The sequence below is a fragment of the Pinus tabuliformis genome, chromosome 6 (genome assembly GCF_031772625.1).
Source record: "Pinus tabuliformis cultivar Carrire ecotype Pingquan chromosome 6, CPIR1, whole genome shotgun sequence".
NCBI lineage: Eukaryota > Viridiplantae > Streptophyta > Pinopsida > Pinales > Pinaceae > Pinus > Pinus tabuliformis.
The window spans coordinates 358677650-358688000 of NC_142292.1; the positions used below are offsets into that span (position 1 = coordinate 358677650).

The 10351-nt window shown below is 39.4% G+C and overlaps 1 pseudogene; it reads left to right on the plus strand.

The window, feature by feature from the left end:
- The first annotated feature begins 7381 nt into the window (after positions 1–7381).
- On the plus strand, positions 7382–7690 carry LOC149258792 (cyclin-P3-1 pseudogene; annotated as a pseudogene).
- The last annotated feature ends 2661 nt before the right edge of the window (positions 7691–10351 follow it).

Here is a 10351-nt window from a genome sequence, read left to right on the forward strand (position 1 = left end):
TCAAGTCTCCATGTTTGTCTTCATTGTCACATGTTTTCCAATACCCTGAAATATAGGAAACTGCCCCTGTTTGTCGGTCCTTGGTTTGCCTCAAAATATTCGAGTCCAAAGAAGTATGCTTTTATCCTTTAATTACCCAAAATAGAGCAGACTGCCACGTCCTTGATGTGCTGTCCACCGTTTCATGTACCTGTGTAATGACCAAACCTTTCGAAAAGATTTGCCTCTTTGTCAATCATAATTGATCAACTCAATTGTAATATGCAGCTACAGCAGTTTCGTAGCGCGCTACGAAACTGCTGTGTAATTTCAAAAACACAGTCTTAGACTCTACTCTGTTTGTATACCTTATCTTCAATTTCATTGCCTGAAAAAGGAGCACCAGATTTGTCTTGTCTTTTAATATCTGAATCAGAAGTGACACAGCTACCATTGCCAAAAACCTGTTCAAGTAGATTGAAAAGGTCTGTTCAAGTAGATTGAAAAGGTCTGTTCATGCTTGTTGAACAAGCATCTAAACAAGAAGCTCCAGAACTTCTTCCTCACTAAACCCATAGTTCATATTGATTTACTTGCAAACATGCCTTCTGAGGTAGAGGTTTTTATTACTTCTTGATGGTACCCAAAACCTGCAAACTAAAGATGATCTGGTTTAGTTAAAAACAAGTCATAATCAAGCCAGAAATCAATGCATCCGACTGAGAAAAGCTGCTGGATGAAATAAACAAACAGCCTAGTAGCAAGTTATCAGAATAGTTCCTCAAGGGAAGCTTCTCCTCAACCAACACTGATATTCTTGACTACAAGAAAGCTGCTCCTTATACAGCACCATAGGTGAACCTTGGCACCACTGATTTTCTTTTTGTTTCCTCTTTATTATTTAAGCCATTTCGATCACAAACAAACTGAAATGGTCACTTGATTTGGTTGCCACCACCAACAGCAACTTCTTTCTCTAACTTCAAGCAATAGCTTTCCAATGTACTGACTATTACTTGCAATTTAAAGTCCAGATTAAATAAAAATTCAAGTTCCAATCTATTCATCTCCAACGTGCTGACACCCCCAACTTTTGCATAATAAGCACTGTTAAAGAATGCATCATCAACAAAATTTGCTGCAACCATTACACTTGTGAAAAGTGTGTAATGTTTCTTCTGCCAAAATGCCATATAGAGACAATGTAACTGTTACAATTGTCAAAACCATAATGATCAGTGGTGTTTAGAATTTGCCTGTTCTCCATCATTGTTGAGTTTAACCAACAGTAAAAATCACCATGACGATCATGAAAGTGAACTTTGAAGTCACTGCTTAACTTTTATTGCTCAGCTTAAAAATCTCCAGTCCATTAAGGATTGCATCGGTATTTGATGTAGTGCTTGGGTCTGGGCCAAGCTGGATCCACATGGTATTTATCCCCTCCCCCAGAGGGTTTATATAATCTCTATGTATAGCCTTGTCCTTTCCACCTGCAAGAGCATACACATCAAAAGCATCTGCTGCAGTCCGGTTATTGATAAAGATCCTAAAAACTCTTGCAGCGGGTTCAGAATACTGAAGCTCAAAAAAATGCATGCGAATGAGGTATGAAAAGCCGGAATCCACTGGAAACACCCAAGATATATTGAATTTTTTGTCAATGACTTGATTATCCATCATCACTCTGGCTGATTCATAAACTTCAAGAGGAGCTATATATGACTCATCTGGGGACGCATAACTAACATTAGAGGTACCATTGAATATAGCTGCTGCAACAGCTGAATACATATAATATAAATCTTCCTCCCAGGCTCTTGACAACCCCCAGAATCATTCTCGGGCTCAATGGAGTCCCCTGCAACATTTAGCCTTTTCCATTGAATCATTTGGAGAAACATATTGAAATGCAATCAAGATTTCGTGGTAAACAAAGGTGCGAAGTGCCTCTCCAGACACAGTTTTCACATCAGGCCTGAAGTACTTCACAGAATCCAAGTAAGAAAGATAAACATGTCGCTGATTTGGATGAGCACACTCTGACCCAAATTCCTGAACATACATGCCAAAAAGGCAGACCTCTACACCTTCAATTTTCTGGAACAACAACAGAACCTTCGACTTGTAGGGATATTCAGTGGGGTAATTCAAATCCCAGCAGCGAGGAACCCAGCATTCAGATTCCTTGCAAGCTCGAGCATGCAATTGTAAGCGGTACCACATCTTCTTGCAAAGATGACAGCCTCCTGAAGCACGAACTCTACACTACATTCCATGTCTAAATAGTCCTTTCACTTTCCGACAATTTGGATATTGGCAATTATAAGAGCAACACTGAGACGCATGCACCAGTAGATCCAACATTATCCGTAACTGAAGTACACGTTGCTGCCGAGCTTCTTTATTTAGTGCATCACGATCAGCCATAGACGGGTGGGTTGTCAGCTTATGAGGATGAGCTGTACTGCCATCCTTTTGATAGCAAGCATTACATATGTCAAAATCGGGACATGTTTCACAACGGCATCCCTGCCCTGTCTCAATATCATGATGACAGGTATTGCATGTGGTTACAAATGCAGGTGCTGTAGGATTATGTAAGTGATAAAGAACCATCATGGAAGAATGCTTGGCACGTCGCAAAGTATCATATTGGTAGTGATTTCCTTGACAAAGGCTAAGAAAGGCCTGACGGGTATCAAAGAATTCACTCTCCAAAATTTCATCTTTATCCCTAGTATCTGCAGGAACATCTGTCGCTTCAACAGAATTAAATAAATGTTTTTCCCTACTGTTGACAGGATGCCACTCCCTTTCATCAAGCTTTTGTTGTGCCTCGTAACATATATCACATAATTGAAAATTCTTACACTGGCTGCAAGCCCAGCGTTTGCCAGAAACAATGAAGTGACAACAATGTTCTCCTTTGTGGCCTTCCGCAACATTGCAAGATACCATTCACGGAGCTTATCAGATTTCGGTGTCTTCTGTATCTCTGGGTGGCAATAAAGAATATAATCCTCTCCCTTCAATGGAGGACAATCCCATATATAACAGCTTGTCAAACCTCGTTTCTTGCAGTATTTCCATCAATCCGCTTTAAATATCTGTCATTTCCCAATTCAAAGATATTGCAATAGAAGGAACCCCTGACATGAGAGCTTCCCTTGCACTTGCAACAGTGCCAGAACAAATGATGTGATATCCCCAGTCTGATTCCTTGTTGATTCTACTGATTACCACAGAAGGCTCCTTCCAAGGAAAGAGTGCTCCAGATTAACCTAATGAAACACCATCTGCTGGGGTACTAAAAAACCTTATAAGCTGACAACTGTTGATGCAAACCAAATGGATTTTGATAAACATGACAGCTGGGTAAAGTCTGCTATGGATTAGGACAAATCCCTGATTTCGTAGCATAGCCAGTGCAAAATATGAATTATGCACTACGAAATCACTTAAAACATGCTGCGCTGCGAAACTGATAGAAAGGATTTATGTGCCTTTGACAAACAATCGAACTGATGTGAAAAATTTAAAATTTTTTCTTGAGTGATAACAGTTCATTAGTGACTTCAAAGTTCACTTTCATGATCGTCATGGTGATTTTTACTGTTGGTTAAACTCAACAATGATGGAGAACAGGCAAATTCTAAATTTAGAACTCTTAAAAAACTCTAGTCAGCACTTTATTTTATTTATTAGTTAGTTAAATAGTTGATAGGTGTCATTAGAGGTAGTTATCGAATTCCCCTCATGCTGGAGGAGGAAGCTCGAATCAGTTAGAATAAGGACTCTATATATAGCTGAAACAGCAATGTAATGAGGGTTGGAAATTTTATAACAGAGTACTGTTTTGGCTTATGTAAAGACAGAGTTCAGTAATATAATTTGGCTGCTTTACTTCTCAGGATTCATGAGGGATTTCCATGTTCAGAATGTGTGATTTTATCCTTTCTTTAGTGTTTTTTACAGTTGTATAAATGTGTAATCACTCAGAATTCACTGATTGTGCTCTGATTTCCTGTATGCATTTGTAAATTGTGGTTTGTATGAGTTGTGTTCTGAACATCCAAATGCTAAATGCCCTGACTTCTATGTAAAGGCAGTATCATTGTTTACTGAGGTGTGGTTGAATCCATAGGCCCAATGGAAACTTGTTTAATGTTTGTCCAACCTCCATATTTGTCACTGTTATTTCACAAGAGTTAGCCATCTTATTCTTAATCAAAATCAATAACCCTTTGAGAGAGCCCTCTCAGGCTAAGGAGGCTAAGCCTTAGTCAAAAGATTGGTTTGAAACAGTTACTTGAAGTCTTCCTGGTCTACAATCATCTTCGTTCTTTGACATCTAGTCCCCTTCTAGTTTGGCTGTGATGGGTCTTCAAGTCTCCATGTTTGTCTTCAATGTCACATGTTTTCCAATACCCTGAAATATAGGAAACTGCCCCTGTTTGTCGGTCCTTGGTTTGCCTCAAAATATTCGAGTCCAAAGAAGTATGCTTTTATCCTTTAATTACCCAAAATAGAGCAGACTGCCACGTCCTTGATGTGCTGTCCACCGTTTCATGTACCTGTGTATTGACAAAACCTTTCGAAAAGATTTGCCTCTTTGTCAATCATAATTGATCAACTCAATTGTAATATGCAGCTACAGCAGTTTCGTAGCGCGCTACGAAACTGCTGTGTAATTTCAAAAACACAGTCTTAGACTCTACTCTGTTTGTATACCTTATCTTCAATTTCATTGCCTGAAAAAGGAGCACCGGATTTGTCTTGTCTTTTAATATCTGAATCAGAAGTGACACAGCTACCATTGCCAAAAACCTGTTCAAGTAGATTGAAAAGGTCTGTTCAAGTAGATTGAAAAGGTCCTTATCATGCTTGTTGAACAAGCATCTAAACAAGAAGCTCCAGAACTTCTTCCTCACTAAACCCATAGTTCATATTGATTTACTTGCACACTATCCCAAGTGGAGCCACTGTTATCACTCAAGAAAAAATTTTAAATTTTTCACATCAGTTCGATTGTTTGTCAAAGGCACATAAATCCTTTCTATCAGTTTCGCAGCGCAGCATGTTTTAAGTGATTTCGTAGCGCATAATTCATATTTTGCACTGGCTACGCTACGAAATCGGGGATTTGTCCTAATCCATAGCAGACCTTACCCAGCTGTCATGTTTATCAAAATCCATTTGGTTTGCATCAACAGTTGTCAGCTTATAAGGTTTTTTAGTACCCCAGCAGATGGTGTTTCATTAGGTTAATCTGGAGCACTCTTTCCTTGGAAGAAGCCTTCTGTGGTAATCAGTAGAATCAACAAGGAATCAGACTGCGGATATCACATCATTTATTCTGGCACTGTTGCAAGTGCAAGGGAAGCTCTCATGTCAGGGGTTCCTTCTATTGCAATATCTTTGAATTGGGAAATGACAGATATTTAAAGCAGATTGATGGAAATACTGCAAGAAACGAGGTTTGACAAGCTGTTATATATGGGCCTGTCCTCCATTGAAGGGAGAGGATTATATTCTTTATTGCCACCCAGAGATACAGAAGACACCGAAATCTGATAAGCTCCGTGAATGGTATCTTGCAATGTTGCGGAAGGCCACAAAGGAGAACATTGTTGTCACTTCATTGTTTCTGGCAAACGCTGGGCTTGTAGCCAGTGTAAGAATTTTCAATTATGTGATATATGTTACGAGGCACAACAAAAGCTTGATGAAAGGGAGTGGCATCCTGTCAACAGTAGGGAAAAACATTTATTTAATTCTGTTGAAGTGACAGATGTTCCTGCAGATACTAGGGATAAAGATGAAATTTTGGAGAGTGAATTCTTTGATACCCGTCAGGCCTTTCTTAGCCTTTGTCAAGGAAATCACTACCAATATGATACTTTGCGATGTGCCAAGCATTCTTCCATGATGGTTCTTTATCACTTACATAATCCTACAGCACCTGCATTTGTAACCACATGCAATACCTGTCATCATGATATTGAGACAGGGCAGGGATGCCGTTGTGAAACATGTCCCGATTTTGACATATGTAATGCTTGCTATCAAAAGGATGGCAGTACAACTCATCCTCATAAGCTGACAACCCACCCGTCTATGGCTGATCGTGATGCACTAAATAAAGAAGCTCAGCAGCAACGTGTACTTCAGTTACGGATAATGTTGGATCTACTGGTGCATGCGTCTCAGTGTTGCTCTTCTAATTGCCAATATCCAAATTGTCGGAAAGTGAAAGGACTATTTAGACATGGAATGCAGTGTAGAGTTCGTGCTTCAGGAGGCTGTCATCTTTGCAAGAAGATGTGGTACCGCTTACAATTGCATGCTTGAGCTTGCAAGGAATCTGAATGCCGGGTTCCTCGCTACTGGGATTTGAATTACCCCATTGAATATCCCTACAAGTCGAAGGTTCTGTTGTTGTTCCAGAAAATTGAAGGTGTAGAGGTCTGCCTTTTTGGCATGTATGTTCAGGAATTTGGGTCAGAGTGTGCTCATCCAAATCAGCGACATGTTTATCTTTCTTACTTGGATTCTGTGAAGTACTTCAGGCCTGATGTGAAAACTGTGTCTGGAGAGGCACTTTGCACCTTTGTTTACCACGAAATCTTCATTGCATTTCAATACGTTTCTCCAAATGATTCAATGGAAAAGGCTAAATGTTGCAGGGGACTCCATTGAGCCCGAGAATGATTCTGGGGGTTGTCAAGAGCCTGGGAGGAAGATTTATATTATATGTATTCAGCTGCTGCAGCAGTTGTATTCAATGGTACCTCTAATGTTAGTTATGCGTCCCCAGATGAGTCATATATAGCTCCTCTTGAAGTTTATGAATCAGCCAGAGTGATGATGGATAATAAAGTCATTGACAAAAAATTCAATATATCTTGGGTGTTTCCAGTGGATTCCGACTTTTCATACCTCATTCACATGCATTTTTGTGAGCTTCAGTATTCTGAACCCGCTGCAAGAGTTTTTAGGATCTTTATCAATAACCGGACTGCAGCAGATGCTTTTGATGTGTATGCTCTTGCAGGTGGAAAGGACAAGGCTATACATAGAGATTATATAAACCCTCTGGGGGAGGGGATAAATACCATGTGGATCCAGCTTGGCCCAGACCCAAGGACTACATCAAATACCGATGCAATCCTTAATGGACTGGAGATTTTTAAGCTGAGCAATAAAAGTTAAGCAGTGACTTCAAAGTTCACTTTCATGATCGTCATGGTGATTTTTACTGTTGGTTAAACTCAACAATGATGGAGAACAGGCAAATTCTAAACACCACTGATCGTGATGGTTTTGACACTTGTAACAGTTACATTGTCTCTATATGGCATTTTGGTAGAAGAAACATTACACACTTTTCACAAGTGTAATGGTTGCAGCAAAGTTTGTTGATGATGCATTCTTTAACAGTGCTTATTATGCAAAAGTTGGGGGTGTCAGCACGTTGGAGATGAATAGATTGGAACTTGAATTTTTATTTAATCTGGACTTTAAATTGCAAGTAACAGTCAGTACATTGGAAAGCTATTGCTTGAAGTTAGAGAAAGAAGTTGATGTTGGTGGTGGCAACCAAATCAAGCGACCATTTCAGTTTGTTTGTGATCGAAATGGCTTAAATAATAAAGAGGAAACAAAAAGAAAATCAGCGGTGCCAAGGTTCACCTATGGTGCTGTATAAGGAGCAGCTTTCTTGTAGTCAAGAATATCAGTGTTGGTTGAGGAGAAGCTGCCCTTGAGGAACTATTCTGATAACTTGCTACTAGGCTGTTTGTTTATTTCATCTAGCAGCTTTTCTCAGTCGGATGCATTGATTTCTGGCTTGATTATGACTTGTTTTTAACTAAACCAGATCATATTTAGTTTGCAGGTTTTGGGTACCATCAAGAAGTAATAAAAACCTCTACCTTAGAAGGCATATTTGCAAGTAAATCAATATGAACTATGGGTTTAGTGAGGAAGAAGTTCTGGAGCTTCTTGTTTAGATGCTTGTTCAACAAGCATGATAAGGACCTTTTCAATCTACTTGAACAGACCTTTTCAATCTACTTGAACAGGTTTTTGGCAATGGTAGCTGTGTCACTTCTGATTCAGATATTAAAAGACAAGACAAATCCGGTGCTCCTTTTTCAGGCAATGAAATTGAAGATAAGGTATACAAACAGAGTAGAGTCTAAGACTGTGTTTTTGAAATTACACAGCAGTTTCGTAGCGCGCTACAAAACTGCTGTAGCTGCATATTACAATTGAGTTGATCAATTATGATTGACAAAGAGGCAAATCTTTTCGAAAGGTTTTGTCATTACACAGGTACATGAAACGGTGGAAAGCACATCAAGGACGTGGCAGTCTGCTCTATTTTGGGTAATTAAAGGATAAAAGCATACTTCTTTGGACTCGAATATTTTGAGGCAAACCAAGGACCGACAAACAGGGGCAGTTTCTTATATTTCAGGGTATTGGAAAACATGTGACATTGAAGACAAACATGGAGACTTGAAGACCCATCACAGCCAAACTAGAAGGGGACCAGATGTCAAAGAACGAAGATGATTGTAGACCAAGACTGTCACGGTGTTAGAATCCTACTTGATTTAGAACTCTTAAAAAACTCCAGTCAGCACTTTATTGTATTTATTAGTTAGTTAAATAGCTGATAGGTGTCATTAGAGGTAGTTATCGAATTCCCCTCATGCTGAAGGAGGAAGCTCGAATCAGTTAGAATAAGGACTCTATATATAGCTGAAACAACAATGTAATGAGGGTTGGAAATTTTATAACAGAGTACTGTTTTGGCTTATGTAAAGACAGAGTTTCAGTAATATAATTTGGCTTCTTTTCTTCTCAGGATTCATGAAGGATTTCCATGTTCAGAATGTGTGATTTTATTCTTTCCTTAATGTCTTTTACAGTTGCATAGATGTGTAATCACTCAGAATTCACTGATTGTGCTCTGATTTCCTGTATGCATTTATGAACTGTGGTTTTATATGAGTTGTGTTCTGAACATCCAAATGCTAAATGCCCTTGTCAGGCGGAAAGAGTCGATTGTGCGGACACAATCAACCTCCCTAGGAGCCTAAGAATCTCTAGTGACAAACAAGACAAACAAGAGCAATCCTTCTCTAAACATGCATTTACTATATGGGAAATCAAGTGTTTAGATCCTACCTGTAATCCAACGCTGTTGTAGCAGTCCAGTTCCTCTGATCCGGATGAGCTCCTCCTTCACTTTGAAACCTGCATACACTAACAATCAAACGATTAAATAGCACTTGATAATCTCATAGAATAAAACATATTTAACACATAGACCAAGGAGTACATGAAACAACTCATAAATAACAAGTTATTGAGAAGAATGGACTCATTTGCATTAATAGGTAAAAAAAGGAACAAATACAACCTGAGCCTTGGTGTTGTGCAAGTCCCTCCCAGGGTCCATCAAGAGTTCTCCTTTACTTTGACAAAGCTCACCCACTTCCAAATAGAACAAGCAAAGATGGCAATCTCTCCTCACAAGCTTCTAAATGGGAGTCCTAATTCCAGCAGCATCTACCCTTAGAAATGTATAGCTTCCAACCTCTCCTCCTTCTGGCCCAATGCCTGTATTTATAGTGCTCAAGAGGAAGTTAATCAGGTCCACCATCAATGGGATAATCCCCTCTTTGGATGGGATAGCTCCCTTATTGATGGGATAAGTTCCTCTTTGGTAGGAGTGCATGAACCATCTGGAGGCGCTCAATACACGTCGAACAACCTTCTAGAATGCTCTAGAAATGACCACAAGTAACTTTTTAAAGATGAAACTTGCGCATTTTTATCTTTACAAGGGGACGCACCTGCCCCTTTACATACAGAGCGTCCAAAGACGCAGGTTTTGTGAACATCGGGTGCGTCCCCGCAGGTAAGGTTGAGAGAACCTGCGTCCCCAGAGATAAATACATTTTAAAAGACTTTCTCTCTTTTTGGAGTTTGACATGGAGAGCAGAGGCATAAGACTTGCCTAAGAGGATAGCATGACTGTTGATTGAGCCATACTAACTGTAAATAGTCATGGTGACATTTTTTAGTGTAACAGATTTCCCCCTAAAGTGCGAAGCCTGTAATAGATTAGGGTTTTGTATTATCTAGGAAGGGTGAAGCGCTTTATCATTTCAAGGATTATCTCGTGGAGAGCCTGGTCAGAACCTGCAATTTTCAACACAAAATACATGTATAAGATTATATCATCACTGAGGTAGGCATTCCCATACTCAGATCAAAACTTTAACTAACAGACTAACTACTCTGATACAGGAATGATCTTGCAGTACATCATAATCATAGACTTTTGTAGACA